The sequence below is a fragment of the Rhinolophus sinicus genome, chromosome 3 (genome assembly GCF_057876585.1).
Source record: "Rhinolophus sinicus isolate RSI-liver-muscle chromosome 3, RSI-T2T, whole genome shotgun sequence".
NCBI classification, from domain to species: Eukaryota; Metazoa; Chordata; class Mammalia; order Chiroptera; family Rhinolophidae; genus Rhinolophus; species Rhinolophus sinicus.
In genome coordinates this window covers 113345630-113365128 of record NC_142503.1, presented here as the reverse complement: position 1 = coordinate 113365128, position 19499 = coordinate 113345630, and positions in this window count along the sequence as shown.

Here is a 19499-nt window from a genome sequence, read left to right as displayed (position 1 = left end):
GTTGTAAGGATTGGGGTAATGACATGTTGAAGCTGCAACTATAAGGCCCATTCCTTTTTCAATTACACAGAAAGCTGCTATCTTCATATTGCTTTTGAAAGCTTTGTTCTTGTTTTGATAAACTTCACCAGCAGAAGGCTATTTATAATAGAAAACCCTATAATATTTCCTATTACAGTTTAGGACAAATCTGGAAAACACCGTCAATTTTTAAGACTGTAGTATCAATTTTCCTTTACCTGATGTGGCTAAACATTTATATTGTCTTTTATTCCAGTAAACACAACATTTGCTTTATGAAGGGATATGTACTTTTTTTATCAGAGAAGCAAGTTTCATATTAAACTCAGTATGTCCTAGATTTCTTCCCTCATGTGGCAGAGTCTAGGTGATGATACTGCTCTCATCAAAGTCCTCTTGCTTCAACCACTGATATTCTTTGGTTCAGACCATCTCACCAACACACCTTGTAGCCAATAGCCAATAACCTGACCCTTGTTTTCTTTCTCTATTTCAAGAATAAACCAGGCTAAGGTAATACTTTGTTAGAAATGCTGTTCATGGTTTGCCTACCTAGGGCACTAAAATCATGAAATACATTTACAGTTATCACCATTTGGTCCCAGTTCAGTGTCAAAAATGAAAACAAAAAATCTCATTTATTCTGTGTTTCTGTCTTCCCAACCACCTTTCTTTCCTCCAACTCAAAATAGGATTGATTTCTTCAACTGGGATCTTCTTTTTATTCATGCATGACTGTCGTGATGCTCCCTGATGGATGAGCCTTCTTGGAAGTCTCACATTACTCTCAGAGAATTCAAATACCATTATTGCTGAAAGGGCCAGGCTTCCAGGCTTTGTGTGGAGATGTTGTGAGCTGAGAGCTTCCAGAAGGAGTCATGATTCTATTACAGAAAACAACACATGATTTTACCGCATTTCCACTGTGCTCAATTTTGGCTTCACCATATTTTAATCTTAGCACTTTACCTAGCACACAGCTGGGTGCCTTAAGACAGGACATGGAAGGGAGAAGCCCCTCACTTGAGCCTCTTTTCTTATCTATAATCAGAAGCAGAAACCATTTTAAGGAGTTAAACTGCTCTGCCCAGAACATCAGGACAACCCATATCCCACTGTACTGTAATGTTTCCTTGGTTTTAGTCTCAGGAGTAGTTCACTTATAGGTGAAGAAGTCCAATACCTTTCAGTGTCTAATACTGAACCACTCAAGGATGCTGCATACCACCTTGGGAACAGCTCCTATCTTTACGACTATTCAACCACTTCCTCCTCCGAGTGTCTCCAACCATTCAATGTAAGTCTGTTTTTTTCCATGGAAATGTTTGTTATCTTTGTAGAATAAAAGGAAAGGTCAAAATAATAGCTGAGTTCCCTTCAAGTTCTTAGATTTTATAATTAATACAAATACACTCATAAGAACGTAGTTACAGAGAATCTACTCATAGTCTCTCATTTTATGTAATTCTTTTATAACTCTTGCATTTTACATCCATATTGCAAGTAATTACTGCCATAGAAAAAATACAGCCATTTTTGTTAACTCATTTTGCAGAGATACTAGAATAGAAGGAACTGAAATTCTTACTGTACTTCTAAATAGGAATTTAGTGGCATGACAAACAAGGAAGTATGTCACATGGAAAATAAAAGCCACACAATGACATTTTTTTTTCATTCTTTGGATGTTTAATTTTCACACAGGCTAAAAGGATGGAATGACTTCTTAGGCATCTCCCAAGTTCAGTCTTCAGTACCTCCAAAGATTGAAACAACTCTATGATTTTATTTATTTGTTCTTTATTATTTATTTTATCCATTTGTTGAGAAAGTAATTACTTAGGCCATACAGGGAAGACATAGCTCCTCTCCTCAGGGAGGGAATCAACAAGTAAACAATTGTAATTCAGTGTATTCAATGATCTATTAGGAAAAGCACAGAGGGCTAAACAGGTGCATGAAAGACATCTGCATCTCCTTTGGGAGGTGAGGGAATCAGGAAAGGCTTCTTAGAGGTATACGAGCTGAGCATAATCCTGTAGGATAAGTAGGTATTGGCAAATAAACAAAGGTAGTAAAAAAAGATATTCCAGTTTAAAAAAAAAAAAAAAAAAAAGCATTCGTGAATTCATGATGGCTCAGAAGAGAAATGGAGTAAAATCTGGGGAAGCAAATTCTATAATGGGAAAATTTGGAATGTAGAATACAAAAGAATTGAGATTGTATGTGATAGGTGTAGGCAGGGCCTTGGCCAAGCACGAGAATAAATGAGAGCAATAATTAGCACCTCCATCGCCCCTCCTTTTCCTGGTCACTTTTCTAGGTCTGAAATCTAAGTGCTCTCTCCCACAGTCTTTTTGCTCTCACCTTCTTCCATGGTTTGTTTCTCTACAGCAGTGTTGTTAAAGCATTTTATGTTTTTATTGCAAAACATTTTTATATCACAAAGTTTTTTTTAGTTTTTGTTTTTTGTTTGTTTGTTTGTTTTTTAATCTGTGAGTCTGGTAACTCTTTAAGGAACTAAAATACAAGAAATTATTGATGTGGAAGGAGCAAATAAAGCTGGAGGGTGTTTCCTATGATGGAAAGAAAATGGTGAGACATGAAGCCCACCAGATTGCAGGATAGACCATTACAAGTTTTTTTGTTTTTGTTTTTGTTTTAAATATAGGTCAGTGCAATATAAAACTGTGTGATCTTTTCTTCATTTCCACCCTTGTTTTTATTTACTCTCAAGCTAGCAGAAGAGTGGGAGAGCAAAAGAAAACCTGAGAATTTAGAGTCCTAAGTCCTGACAAGTCCTATTAAAATGAAGGTGATAATAATTAAAATTTTATAACATAAGAAAACCTAAATGAAATGTTGGCATTTAGCACAACTATTCAGATATCTCAAATTTAATAAACCTTTTTCATGTGAGTAGTAATATGATAGAAACCCCATATGGGCATATGCCAAAGCAGAATTGATTAACCTTGGCACTATTCACATTTTGGGCCAGATAATTTTTTGTTGTGGTAGCTGTCCTGTGCATTATAGAATGTTTCGCAGCATAACTGGCCTCTACTCACCAGATACCAGTCTCACTCCACACCCTCCCCACAAATCATAGTAAACAAAAATGTCCCCCCACATTGCGGGAAATCCCTTGGGGGACCAATTCACCTCAGGTTGAGAACCACTGTGCTAGATTCTAATAGATATTGAAATGCATAAGAAGTTAATCTTCCCTTCAAGGAGCATACCATCTTGTGAGGAAGAAAGACTTGCTAAAACCTTATTCCAATTCACCTAATTCAAATCAGATTGTGATTATTATTAGAAGAGAAATTTCAATATAACTTTATGAGAACACAGTAAAATAATTCGGAGTATAGGAAGTAGGAAAAAAAATCAGTGAATATTCTATAGAGGAGGTAAAATATGAGTGTGGACTTAAAAGACAGAAGCAAAGTAGAAGGAAACTGCAACAAACAATAGCACACATAAAGGCTGTGATACATGGAAATAAAGAAAGTATTTGAGAAACAGTGAAAATACATTATAGTCAGCCATTTTGGGAATAAGAGATGGGTTATGATGATGGAAAGATAGATTGAGGGCATGTTTTGAAAAGCATCAATGCTATGATGAGAAATAGGGTGTGTTTATCCATCAAGCACTAAAGAACTAATGAATATCATAGAGCATATTGGCATAATCTTTGTGTTATAAATATAATTTTAAAGTTTATTTTAAAATATTTTTATATGACAATAGTCTTTTAATTAGGTAACAACACTATAAGGAAGCCTAGGTTTTGAAACTTCAAAGCCCTATCCCAGATTAGTGATGGTTAATCAAATTACAAGTCTCCAATGAAGTGGATAGTTTCATGAATGTTAGCCTCACAATCTAGTACTTCCCAGATGTGATTTCTACTTATCGGTTTTGCTAATGAAAAGATACTACTTTAAATAACACAGAGTGAAAATTATTTAAGAGATGCTTATAACATGCAACAAGTAAATGAAAATGTAAACATATATTGAAATAATGACTTTGATTGCATTAGATCATGTAGGAATATGTGGGGATGATAAATGCAGCCAACAGCTAGATTAGGGTTGGCTGTTGTCCATGAACAAAGTGGAGAGCTACTTGGATCCTTCCCGCAAGGACTGCAATTTTTAATTAGCATAGGCAATATTTTGGCTATAAGCACTGTGCTTGATTTTGGACAACATTTTGATAATCAAATAGTAAAAAAGATTTCATTCGGCACTACTCTGCTATCATTTTTTTAAAATCCAAGTACAAAAATCTTTGTTAATTAAGAATTGTTGTTCACAAATGAGCCCAAATAAGCTACACAGTATTCTGTTGCCTTAGTGTTGGTGATAGGTGAACAAAACAATATATACTTAAGTGAAACAAGTTGTAATAAATACAAATTTTTTCACCTCTGTTATTTATACCTCTGCTTTAAAAAATAACATATTTATTCTTCCTTTCTGTCTTCCACTACATTTTATTGCCACAAAATTTTTGATATATTTTAATGAGTGGAGATAGAAAATAACCAAACAGTTAATGATAAATGGTATGATAAAAAACAGAGGGTTTACATTGCAAGGTGTACTCCTATGGGACAGGAAGGAGGAAGCAAGATGTGAAGTATTTACTGCAGCAGAAACCTGAGGAGGGAAAGGAGCCGTCCTGAGAATACATGGTGGAAGAGTGCTCCAGACAGAACTAACAAACGCACATCTTGTGGTAACGTGTATGTTAGGAACATGTGAGGAAAAGCAAGGAACCACCAGCGGTGGTTTATTACTTTGTTCACAATATCCTAAATGTGCTGACCTCACTGTAGGGGCTCAATAAATATTTGTTGAAATAGTCCAGCATTCTAGAGCACAGGCAATGAAGAGAAGATTATAGAAAATGGAGCGAGAAGTTCCAGAAGGTACTTGTAGTCTATTCTAAGAAACTCTGACCCTTAGTCATTAGGAGATTTTGAGAATGGAAGTCACATATTCCGATGTATGTTTGAATAGGACCCTCTGGAGTTTTGCTTTTAGAGACAAGAAAAAAGAGAAAATGCAAGGAGAGAAATGAAAGCAATTTGGACCAAGATAGTCACAGTGGGTGCTGTATAAATGGTCAGATTCTATATATCTTTTGAATATGTAAACTGTAGGGTTTTTAAAAACAGTTTTATGATTGTTATTTAAAAATAGAGAAGTCAAGGAGGACCCCCAGGTTGTTCCCAAAGCATCTGTAAGAATTTACAAAGAGTTGCTACTGAGAGAAAGAAGACTATAGTGAGAACATATGGGGAAGAGTTGTGGAATGTGGAGTTTGTTTAGGAATATGTTGAGTTTGAAATGTGTATTAGACATCTGTATGAATTCGAGTGGACAACTGGAAATTCAATGCTAACATTCAGACTAGAGGTCTGGACTTGGCAGTTCTTAGCATAGACGGTGTTTAAAGCTATGTAATGAGATCAAAAGAGTGAGGTCATTAAAGAAGGGTCAACAACTGAACGCTGCGGCACACTGATCAAGAGATGGGAGATGAGACGGAACCTATAAATAAGACTAAGAAGGAATAGCTAGTGAAGTAGGAATGGAAAACAGTGAATCCTGGCAGGATCACGTGTTAAGAAAGAGAAAGTGATGAAGTCAGTAGATGAATATGAGACTAGTAGATCAAATATGTTGAAAACTGAGAAATGACGATTTTTGACAAAAATCAATTTGCAAAACAGGCAGGAACAAAAGCCTAATTAGGGAAAGTTCAATATAGAATAAAAGGAGAGGAATTATAAAAAATGAAAATAGACAAATATTTTGATAAATTTAAAGTAAACAGAGATTGTGTGATATCTGGAGGAATAAGTGTGATCAAAGTTTTTGTTTGTTTTAACAAGGATAGCATCATATTTGTACAATTATAAGAAGGACAGCAGAGTGGAGAATTTGATGACACAGGATGGAAAGGGGACATACTGCTAAAGAGTTGTAGACGAATGGATGACAGCCAGTATGACCAAATAAGGGGTAGTTCTTAAACATAAATGGGCAATTCATCCATAATAACAGAAGGGAAGGCAGAGAGAATATGGGTAGATCAGTAAAGTGTATAAATCATTTCCTTTTTTCTTCCATTTTTCTCAGTGATCATTAAAGGAAGATTACCTAAAGGGAGTCAAGAGGAGGAAGTAGGTGCTAGAGCATTAAAGAAAGAAGAAAGGGGGCAACAGTAGGAGACTGAGAGTGGGAGGATGAGAAAATGAAGAAATATGTTAGATTTAGGTAGTACTAGGGCTCATGTAGGCCAGTGGTCATTAAGTTAAAGTGAGACCAGTGGAAACAGTTATATCTTTTTCCCCAACCATGTCCAGCTACCTGGTGTGGACATGGAGAAGGTGGAGAACTGGGTATAACCAGAATTGGAAGTAAGGATTTCTCACGAGTAAGCGATATATGCTACATGATATGCATTCACACAGAAATAGCTTCAGACTAAAAAAAAAAAAAAAAAAAACCTGACCGCATGTACATATATGTAAAATGTAGCATGATCCTGCTTTGTCTACTAGTCTTAAACTTAAAAACAACAAATTAAATTAACAACTCTTATTTTGGCTACACAACCCCAAATAATCATATTTAAAATAGTATATACTTTATATCCTTGTAGACACTGATATTTATATTATTGTACTTTTAGCACATATATCAACCCCTTCTGCCTCTCTGTCTGCTTACCCCTCTTCTCTATCACCCACATACAAGCACTTTAATTTGTTTATCCGTGATGGTGCCAAGACTCTGGTCAAGGATCGATATAACTGCAGTTTGAGAGTGATCCTACTATCTTCCATGTCTGAGAATTACAGCTCCTTCTAGTAGAAGTGAGTTATTTCCTTTACCTAGAGAGTGATTAAAAAAAAAAAAAAAAAAAGTACCTTTCTCTTTCGTTGGGGGTATGGTCATTTTTCATACCACATTTAAAATAATGGTTTTCCTATTCAGATTCCATAAAAATGGGCTGTTTCACAATTGGTTCTCATTGAGTGATAAAAAAGCAATTTCATAAAGCTTTTGACTGGTTCCTTTACATTTATGTGAGCATGGCAGGAACCTGGCAGAAAGTCTTCTCATTTGGAACAATAATTTCTTATTATAGAAAGAAAAACAGAATTTACTCTTAAAAATATATTTTTAAAAGGAATCTTTTAATAGGAGTTTTTTTTCCAAATATATTGGAGTCAATTTTGGTATTTTTGAAGTAGAATACTTTATTATTCTCATCACAATCATCAGCATAAAAATGAAGAAAACATTAAGCTGTGAAATGTTAAGTGATTTATGTAGTTCGAGTTCATACTTTTTATACCAAATATGTTTCAAGATCTACCTACATTCACTAACTGTTTTGAGCAATTTCAGAGAAAGAATTATTTTACAAAAAATGAGTTGAGTAATTTGTATGTCTATCGCCTGAATTTAAAAATGGACTTTCAATATTTTTTAAGGAGTCGAGCGAATTGAGTTATTGTTTGAGCTTACCATTAACTGGCAGTGCAAAACAGAGAAACAAGGTAATGAGTCTGTATCTGTACTTATCTGTAAAATGAAAGATGCAGTCCAATTGATCTGTAGAGGGAGGGGGAAAAATAAATATATAAGTTCTTTCCCCCATTTTTCATGAAAATACATGCAGACCTAAATCCTTTTGTGTGTTCATCTCCTCTGAATATATTCAGCTCTTGTACTGTGTTAATTTTTGGTAATCCCAAAATACACCTGAGTCTGTAAATTAGAATAATAAACCTAGACTGCTGATATCAATGAATTATAGAAATAAATAACGCTATATCTAAAAATATATTTTGAACAATTGCGACGGGCCAGCCGCCACAAGTCGATCGGTTCCCGAATGGGGGAGTGGGAATGAATAAAAGACACTCTCACATATGATGATGGCGATCACGGACTTCAGTGATCCTGAAGACACTAAGTTTATTTTACTGCACCTATATATGCAGTTTGAGTACGTGCAACTTAGCAACGAAAGTATGCATTATCTTAGCAACTGTAAATTCTTTAACTTTTACATAGGAGACACAAAATTCACGGAAACTCCCAAAAGTAATTATCTTATCAATTGCCCTGGTAGGCATCAGCCTTCTGTGTCTGGGAACTGGCCGTTCCCACCACATACCTGAGCAGCTTACAAACTTAAGCTCCCCTCAGGTGCAGGCAGAGACAATTGCCTCAGGGGGAGGAAACAGGTAGCATAAACCGAGCCATTCTGTAAAGCTCAGAGTTTCCTGTAACCATGGCTCCCCACAAACAATAAGGGACCATTTAAATGTTAAGTATCAATGTTAATCTTTAGGTCCTCTTGATTAAATATTTTATGTAGAGCAAGTTTGATAAATAAGATGTTGGTGGAAATATTTGGGAGACATTTTTTGGAAATGATCCAAAAATGATAAAAAATCAGGAAAAGTATACTAAACCCTTGTTATCTTGCTATTTCTGTTAGTAAGAAATTATAAAATAAACCTTTAGAGGAAAAGTTATGTAGATTTGCTTCCATTGGGAAATAATTTCTGAGAAAGGACTATTAAAAGTAAATAGGAGAAAAATTTAGAAAACTTAAAAATAGAATTGGCTTTTGCTGGAAGTCTAGTCGTCTAGTTTGTTTTTCTTTCTCCTCTTTTGTTTTTTAATCTATGGGGAACAACAGTGAGTTTGTTAGTCCCTCTGTGCTTTGATGGATACTTGGCATTATCTTTGTCAGCCTTTATTATTCACCTATCCTCTGTCCTATGTTATTTTTAGAGACTTTTGTTTTTCACTTTCTACCTTTTATTGTTACTATGTTATTTATTTATTCAGATTAGAAGGGAACCTAAGTAAATATATATATTTTTCATATACAAAGTATATCACAATGAAATACACCTGGTGATCCTGGTCAGCAAATCAGGGGGTAATATGAACCTAATGAAATTCATCAACTGGCTTATGTAATAGAGTGCCAAGAAGAAGGTCAGGGACCAGTTCTCAAGCAGACAAATGGCCCAATGGATATCTGAAGACTGAACAAACAGCTAGAGGACCCAAAGAGCCAGATTGGTGGTCTAAGTCCAGTAATAATAGTAATTATTATATTAGGGTTTATCATATTATATGATATTGTGTTTTTGTATGACAAATTACAGACAGAATACAATAAGAATATCTATAACTTAAAAAACAAGGTATATTTTTTAGAGTGTTATTAGGACAAATCTGCTCATCTTATACAATAGAGTACTCTTCTTTTCCTTTCTTCCTTCTTTCCTTCCTCCCTCCCTTCATTTCTTTCTCTCTCTCTCTCTCTCTCTCTCTCTCTCTCTCTCTCTTTCCTTATATAAAATACAAAGACATCAACTCCATGCATCATCTGATTGTCAGGAAAGTTACATCATTCTGTTTTCAAATTCAGTATTACAGCATTCCAAAAAGCTAATTAATAATAATAGCTAAAAACAATTGAGCACTTGCAGTATTATAGGTAATATTCTAAACACTTTAATCCATATAACAACCTATGAGATAGTTATTACTTTTTCCTATTTTATAGATGAGGAAATTAGATCAAAGAGGTTAAGTGACTTATCCAATGCCATTTAGCTAGTAAGTTTTGGAGTGGGCTTTCACACATGGACATTCTAATTCTAGAACCCACATACTTACAGGAAAGAATAGTGAACACATGAAGCAATGGTTATTGATCAGGTCGTACTGAAATCCATTACATGCTCCCACCATGGATGAAGTACAAATACATACAAGAAATCAAAAGTTGCCCAAGAAGCTTACAATCCAGCTGAGAAGTCATGAAAGGAGGGGGAAAAACAAACAAACAAACAAACAAACAAACAAAAAAACGAAAAAAAACCAAATCATATGTATTTTTTCTATAATTTAAACTGGAGCTTATAAAAACTAGGAGAAGACTCTGGGTGGTGAACACACAATGGGATTTATAGATGATGTAATACAGAATTGTACAACTGAAATCTATGTAATTTTACTAACAATTGTCACCCCAATAAAAAAAAAACAAATAAAAAACAAAACTAGAATAACTATTTTGTTTGTTTATTAGCTTGTTTTTTGGAAGGCTTACTGGAGGAGGAGAAACTTTTACAAGGTATTAAGTGTTTTATGGGTAGAAGGGAGAGGAGAAAGTAGCTCTAGTGACAACATTACATTTTTCCAGCCTGTTATTACAATTGTTAACAAAACTTCCACCATTTTGTCTTCTGGGAAACAGCTTACTTCGAAGAATCACTCTCCCCATATGATTTAGGTAATAGTCATGGATGTCCTTCTGTTTGTCTATGACAAGGCCAGACACAGACTCTCCAAATTCCCATTCTTTGCCTCAAGTAGCTGAGCTGTTTGTTCCACTGACCAATCTAAACAAAGTGCAGGCTAACTTGACTTAAGTTTCTCTCTTTCCTCAAGATTCTGGAACTTTGACTACTCTTTAGTCTAAGCTAGCATAAGCCCCTCTTCAGGACACCATCCAAAGAATCAATTGGTTACAAGGAAAGATATTCCCTAACCAATTATCCAATCATGCCACCCACTCATCCACTTACCCATATCCAGATCTTTCTAATTTTGTTTCCTCTTTCATATAAAATAAACGCACTTTTCTACCTGAGCCACCTGCTGATGTTATGATCAGAGAGCTCTATTGCAATAGTTCTCCTCACTTGTCCCATTCCCACTCTTCAATGGTCTTCAAATAAGATCTCCTTACTTAAGTCCAGATTTCTTATTTGACACTAGAAAAAGAAAAATTTGACCAAAAAAAAATGAGAAACACACACCTAAATGAACACATTGTTATTTATAGAACAGTGAGGGACTAGCATAAGCAGAGCAAAAAAGTATAATTTGCAGAGAATGGGGAAATATTGTGTGAGCAGCATAGGGTAACATAACATGATTTATTGTTTACCTGAATAATCATAATCAGCAGTTGTAATAAAGACATCATCATCTAAAGTGTATTGAGTACTTACACCAGTACTTACCAAGTGTTTCACATGGCTAGCTTCTTAAAAAACAAATATTAAATTTATTGGGATGATACTGGTTAATAGAATTATATAGGTTTCAAATATACAATTATGTAATACAGCATCTCTATATTGTATTGTGTGTTCACCTCCCAAAATCAAGTCTTCTTCCACCACCATATATTTGAGACCCTTTATCTTCTACCATACTGGCTCCCCACTTGCCCTATGGTAACCACGAAACTGTTGTCTGTGTCTATGAGTTTTTGTTTGTCTTGTCTGTTCATTTGTTGCTTTCAGTTTTATATCCCACACATAAGTGAAATCATATAATTCTTGACTTTTTCCCTCTGATTTATTTCACCTAGTATGATATTCTCAAGATCTATCCATGTTGTTGCAAATGGCAATATTTTATCTTTTCTTATGGCTGAGTAGTATCTCATTGTGTATATATATCACATCTTCTTTATCCAGTCATCTATTGAAGGACCCTTCAGTTGTTTCAACATCTCAGCCACCATGAATAAAGCTGCGAACATAGGAGTACATACATCTTTATGAATAAATGTTTTCAAATTTAAATATAAGACCTGAAACAATAAAATACATAGAAGAAAACATAGGTACTTAACTTATGGATATTGGTCTTAGAGAGGATTTTTATGAATTTGGCCTCAAAGGCAAGGAAATTATAAGCAAAAATAAATGAATGGGACTATATCAAAATAAAAGCACAGAAAAAACATTAACAAAAAAAAGAGATCCAGCCCAGTGGCTCAGGTGGTTGGAGTGCCATGCTCCTAATAGCCGGCCAAAGTCTCCAGTTCGATTCCCACATGGGTCAGTGAGCCCTCTATAGCTAAGATTGTGAACAACAGCTCTCCCTGGAGCTGGGCTACCGTGAGCAGCCCGAGGTGGGTGTGAACTGCCGTGTGCTGCTGTGCTGCCATGGGCTACTCTGTGCTGCCAGGAGCAGGCTGGTGGCTAGCGTGAGTGGCTGGCAGCCAGCGAGAGCTGCTGGGAGCTGCTGGGAGACACCCACCAATGACGGGCAACTGACTGCCTCAGTCAGAGGGAGCGCAAGGCTCAGAATACCAGCATGGGCCAGGGAGCTGTGCCCTAATACAACTAGACTGAGAAACAACAGCTTGAACTGGAGTGGGGGTGGGGGGCGGTGGAAGAAGGGGAAAAATAAAAGAGGCAACCAACTGAATGGGAAAAGATATTTACAAACAACAGCTCTGATAAGGGCTTAATATCCAAAATATATAAAGAACTCATGCAACTCAACAACAAAAAAAATAAACAATCCAATTGAAAAATGGGCAGAGGACCTGAACATACACTTCTCTCAAGAAGACATACAAATGGTCAACATATACATGAAAAGATGCTCAACTTCACTATTAGGGAAATGCAAGTCAAAACTACAATGTGATACCACCTCAAACTTGTTAGACTAACAAGAATTGAAGAGATTGTAGAGAAAAAGGAATCCTCATACACTGATGGGGAGAATGTGAATTGGTACAGCCACTATGCAAAGCAGTATGGAGGTCCCTCAGCTAATTAATAGAGTTACCAACCTTTTGACCTAGAAATTCCACTTCTGGGTATTCATTAAAAGAAATCCAAAATAGTAATTCAAAAAATATATGTACCCTTATGTTTACTGCAGCACTATTCACAATTGCCAAGACATGGAAACAATTGAAATGCCCATCAATAGGTTATTAGACAAAGAAATTGTGGTACATTTATATAATGGAGCATTACTCTGCTATAAAAAAGAATGAAATCTTATTATTTGCAACCAACATGGATGGACACAGAGGATATTATGCTAAGTAAAATAAGTCAGACTGAGAAAGACAAATACCATATGATCTCACTTATCTATGGAAATTAAAGAACAGAATAAACAAGTAAACAAAATAGAAATAGACTTATAGATACAGAAAACAAACTGATGGTTGCTATAATTGTTGGGAAGTGGTGTGGGATGGGTGAGAAAGTTGAAGGGAATAGGAATTACAAATTGGTAGTCACAAAATTGTCATAGGGATATGAAATACAGTATGGGGGATATAGTCAATAATGTTTTAAAAACTATGCGTGCTCTCAGATGGGTCCTATACTTACGGGGGGGATCACTTAATAAATTATGCCTAACCACTATGCTGTATACCTGAAACAAAAATAAAATAATATTAAATGTCAACTACAATTATATATATATATATATAATTGTAGTTGACATTTAATATTATTTTATTTTTGTTTCAGGTATATATATGTTTATTCAAGAGATGTAAAGTACTGCATAGGGAACATAGTCTAGTGAATGGTATTGTAATAGCTATGTACGGTGTCAGATGGGTAGTAGACTTGGTGGGGCTATTACTTTGTGAGGGGTGTAAATGTCTAATCATTATGTTGTTTTACACACCTAAAACTAATAGAAAACAAAAAAGAGTTACCATATGATTCAGCAATCCCTCTCATAGTTGGCTTCTTTAAGCCTCCTGTAAGCCCTAAGAATTAGAGACTGCTTGTAAGAACTGAATTATGTCCCCCAAAATTTCTATGTTAAAATTTCTACGTTAAAGCCCTAACTCCCAGTATAACTGTATTTGAAGACAGAGTTTACAAGGAGGTAATAAAGATTAACTGAGTTTATAAGGAAGAGGCTTTCCTGATAGGTCTGGTGCCCTTATAAGGAAAGAAAGAGATGTGCACAGAGGAAAGGCAAGGTGAGAACATAGCATGAAAGTGGCTATCTGCAAGTGAGGAATAGAGTTCTCACCAGAAACCAACACTGTCGGCACCTTGATTGTAGACTTCTGGCCTCCAGCATTTTGAGGAAATAAATTTCTATTGTTTGGGCCACCCAATCTGTGGCATTTTGTTATAGCAGCCCTAATAGACTAATGCACTGCTTTTATCCTTATTTTACAAATGCAGAAATTAAGGCATATAGAGTAAGTCACTTAGCTGTTAAGTAGCAAATCTGGAGAGGTTTTGAACCAAGGCTGCCAGCCCCAGAATCTACCCTCTTTGGTATTGTAGTGTAATGCCCTCAAGAGGAAAAGATGACGCATCTATCCTGTCTGGATCTGCCCATGGGAGTCAAGGGGCCCATGAAAATATAAATGCCACAGTTGCTGAATATGCTAAGGCTTTGACATGCTATTCTGATCTAGAGAAAAATAGGCATTATAAAAATGTTAAATAAGTGGAACAGTAAAATAGTGTAAGTAAAAGTGTCATATTGCAGGCACTGAATAAATATGCATTGAAACATTGTTTTATTATTTTAAAAGGTTATGCATATTTCATAGGAAACTATGTTAGAAGTAGGTTTTGAGTACACCTCATTAATACATTTCATTGAATATATTTCATTACAAAATACATTTTATACTGGGAACTTTACAATTTCCCAAATTCCCAAATTAAAAAAACATGAAAATCATTTAACATAACTACTGCTAAACCAAGAAGGATTTAGGAACTTCATAACTCTGCTCTTGTTGAGAAGACTAAGCCAGACTAAACTAAACAAAAGTCATCAAATAATAAAAAGATTCCTCTTAATATATATAAGGTCCTGAGCAATCACAGAATTAAAAACTATATTTATTTAATCAAACCAAGTTCTAAATTATAGTGCTTCAAGAGCTTCACTGTATGTTAGATATGTATTTTATTTAATCAGGGATACAGCAATTAATAATTTCAAGTATGACTGAATTCTATTAACAGAGGAGAAGAAAGATAGCAGAACCCATCACAGTTTGTCTATTGCAATGGAAGAATGTATTTTGTACCACTATGCACTTAGAAAAGTTACTTGAGAATTAATATAGTCAATTGGTGATGTAATTATATCAAGTTTTAATGTGATTATCCAATCCTATAAAAAAGTTTATAATATGATGTCAGACATTCTTGTTTCATAAATAATTTTTTCATAAAATTATCCTTAATCCATTTTGAATACTTTTTGTAGGCATATAGAAAATAAGCACAGTTGAATTATGAGGCATTAAAAAGCAAGTTACAGTATTAATATAATATTTACTATATATACCAAACTAATTCTACAAACTGCCAGTCAAGAATAAGGTTTTCACAAGCATATAGAGGAAAATGTATAATTTCAAGAGAAGAATAAAGTTAATAGCTTCTCCTATAAAATAAACAGAAGAAATGTGTCGTTTCTCCATGTTGTAGCTCCAAAATTATTCCTCCAAATTTAGGGGGAAAAATCCAGAAAATATAATCAGGAAATACTAAGTTATTTATCTTAGTTCAACCAACATTACGTGAACTACTAAGAAGCAGTCACTGCATTTTGCAGTGGTTAGAACACAGATATCAGAGTTACACCAGCTGGGTTCTGACGGGATTGGCTGTGTGCCTGTTCAAGCAAATTCCTTGAAATTCAATTCCTTCATCTGTGTTTGCTTCAGTTCCCTCATCAGTAAAACATCAAGAGGATTTTGAGTTAAAATATACAAAGCACCTAAATGGTAAGAACATAGCAAGTACTATGTAAAGATCAGCTATTATTGTTAGTTTTTTTTTTAAATAAAGATTTTCTGCTCAAGAAACTCAGTTTAGCCCATGTTAGACTAGTCTTGAGTAGCAGGGGAAGTATGATTGCAACGTGAGAAGTATTAAGATTAAGGGAACTCCATAGTGCCTCAACCTTATAGATGGAGGGCTAGGCATCACCAGGGATATGAAATATAAATATAATTTATATAATTAAGTATGATTTAATATTTACATTTTTTAGGTATACAGCATATCAATATGAGCTTCCAACATTATAAACCTCCTAGTAAATATAACTGGTTGAATTTCAATTAGAAGCGTTACATGTGATGGTATATCTTCACTAGTCATTTGGTCTTGAGCGTTTTCTTCATCTTGGTTTTGACTGAATTTTCCTTTTGCAAGGCTTTGGAAAGTTCCACATTGAAAAACATTTGTAGTGTGCATGTGGTAATGAGTAACGCATTGCTGTGTAGCGAATTTAACAAAAGATGAGAGCATTGGAGATTGATACCATCGAGGGCCTTCAAACATTCAAACATTATTTAATTACTGCTGTCATCTATCGACATCCCTTTTTAAAATCTATAAAAGATGAATGCCTATAATATTTAATATTGGACATGATATCCATAAAAGCCAAATAATCTAAATGACACTTCCATGTTTTTATTATAAAGACAACTGTGTTTGGCTCAATTAAATTAGTTTCAATTAAACAATTTGTCAGATGTTTGAATGTTACCGGGCAGTTGGTTGGATATTTAGAAGTGGGCTGGCCTCTGGATAAATAACTCTGCAGTTGCTCTTAAGCTTTTTTTTTGGAGGGGGGAATGAAAAACATGTTATTGTTATTAATAAAATACATAAGGTACTATTTAATTTATAACTGCCAAAGTGTAGTAGTATTCAGGATTCTTAAGAGAGTAAGCTAAATATCGGGTATATTCGAATATCTCAAATTAAAAATTACAAAAATTATACTTGTTAAGTGTTTCCTCTACAAATCCTGTAAAATTAAACATTTTTTTACATTCAATTATTCATCTTTCCCATTAAACTGTAGAATTCCTTCTCTTAGTAATACAACCGATACAGAGTCTGGTCCTCAGTTCTTACAACATTCAAGACTACCTTTTAGATACCTGACATTTATTAATCCCTCAAGGAGGTCTGTGTGCAGAAAATAGAAAATGTCCACATCCATATAAATCATGAAATTGCAGTTAAAACCAGAATCATGACCTAGAAAATCAGTCAGCAAGGGTCCAAACCATGTCTTTTGATAAATATAAAGAGATGGCTTTTTAAAAATTTCTTAAAGACTCACAGAGTCTAGCTAGGAAACAACTCAAGAAGTAAAAATACATGGTGCCCTATAGGAAGAGGCCACAGAAAGGAAAGCAGATTCACTGAAATGATGAAAGATGTGTACTGAACATCTTAGCAGTTCCTCAGACTGCTAAACCCCAGCTACTCATAAGGCTGAGGTAAAGGGGAGAGGCTAACAAGTTGAAAAAAGCTCCGGAAGGGAAGTCATTATTCTGCTTTTCATTTTCTCTTGCTTAAGTGTCACTTAAGTGAGTGGGCCTCTGAACTTTAGAACTCTTAAAAACTACTTCATAATTAACCACTTCTAAACTTCTCAATATATCACTTTTAAAAGAAACATTATAAGGTAAAATATGTATCTAGGAATAGAGTTTCAGGAATTGAATTATCTTTCTTCTGCAGTAAAAAAGTCATCTCTCATAGAGTCAGAATCTGGCCACAGAGACATCAGGTTTACCACTAATTTGTGTCTCCCACAAAAGCAAGCTATGAAGAACGCTAGTATTTTCAGAAAGAAACTCAAGGCCAAAAGAAATGTTCTACTGTGGATTTTAAAAAAAATTTCTTCTTTATGGAATCTAAATCTGAACAAATCTAAATTTAGTTGTGTGTATGTGTGTGTGTGTGTGTGTGTGTGTGTAGTTACACATTTTTAGATCTAAAATGGTTATGATTTTTGGTCTTTTTATATCTTCCCGAATATTTAATTAAATACAATATTTCTACTAGCCCATAGTTCATAGTTAATTATACATAATTATGTATGTTTTGTATATTTTCTCCTACTTTCTTGGAAGAAAGATGATATTGCAGAAAGATAACATTCTTAGGAGTCAAGACAAAAAAGTGTGTTCCTCCTTTTCTATTTAATTTTTTGAATATCATCTCTATGAATCATACATATATTGCATTGAGCACTAATAAATATGCTGGGCACTATACAAATGCTTTAGAAACATTGTATATTCAATTTTCACAACATTTTTTTTAAGATTTGGGTCCTCTTATTTTAAACATTTTTCAAGCAGGGAAACTGAGATTATATAACTTGCTTAAGAACATGTCACATAGGCATGGAACCAGGACTGATATTAAGCAGGTTGACATCAGAGTCCACATGCATAATGAATATGAGATTCTGCCTTCTTGGAACAGCAAAGAAAGACCGAATATATAAGTTCCCTGTATTCTGGAGTCTTGCAGCATAAGTTCAAACCCTATTCTACCTTATATGTCTGTTTATTTAATTCTTATAATGGGTCTATAAACCAGGTATTTTTCCCAATGTATATTTTTAAACAGATAGTTAGATAAACTGAGGCTTTGAGAAGTAACTAAATTGCCACGGGAACACAACTAGTAAGTGATGAAGCCAATATTTGACATGAATTGTTTTGACTCCAAAGTCTATGCTGTTTCCACATTGCACTGGCACACATTTCATTCCTATTTAATCTTCCCAACAACAGTACAAGATAACTCCTATCATCTATCTTCTTGTAAAGAATGGAACAGGTTAAATGACTTGCCTGAGTTTACCTGGTTACTAAGTATTGAAACTAGGGATCTAGGCCAAGTCTGTTTGACTCAAAAGGTCATTCCCTTTTGTGATAATTCATTGTCACTGAACCAACCATTCTTGTAATCAAGCACCCCATCACTTTGATATTTTTGACAGATTGGGTTTATCCCTCTTAACCTTTCCTATATAATTCTGTTTGTAGATAGCTGAATCTCAAACACACACTTGACCATTTTATAGCAGTCATTGGTTTTCCTAGTCCTGATCCAAGAAAACATAAAAGACTTAGAAAGAAAATAGCCTAAGAAGATGATGTTGCAATATAATATTTGGAAAGTCTTTTCTTTTCTGTTTTGTTTTTTTCTTCCAGAAATGAGTTTATACTATTTGGAATTTTAAAAATGAGTCTATTTATATGTTCATTTAAATAATTTAAAATGCATATTTACTTATTTATATAATTCCTCATTCTACCAAGCAATTATTTAAGGAGTCTTTAAAATGATATTTCCGATCTGTTAATAGATGATTTCTAGAATACATCTTCTTTCAAAAATGTAATTAATGATGAAAAAAGCCATTTGTGATTTAGAGATCATATTATCCATGGCACTAACAGCAAACAGATGGTACACACAAATTAAGATCATCTGAGGAGAATTTATTTGTAAAACAACTAATTGCAAAGGCATAGGAAGGGTGTGGGGGAACCACAGGACTGGAGTCTAAATCTGGAGCTGTTACCACCCCTATTCTTGTGTGGATGAGGGAAGGGAGAGGTTGCTAGAATTGAGAAGGATTGAGAGTTGTGTAGAAAAGGCCGCTCCAAGTAAGCAGTGACTAGACACACCAGCCTGAGACAATTGCAGAGGATAAGAACAAGGGAAAACTGAACCTATATTTCTATCCTCCTACCCTCCCCACAAAGAAGTCTCACGTGTTTGTTTGTTCACTCATTTGTTCATGTATTCATTT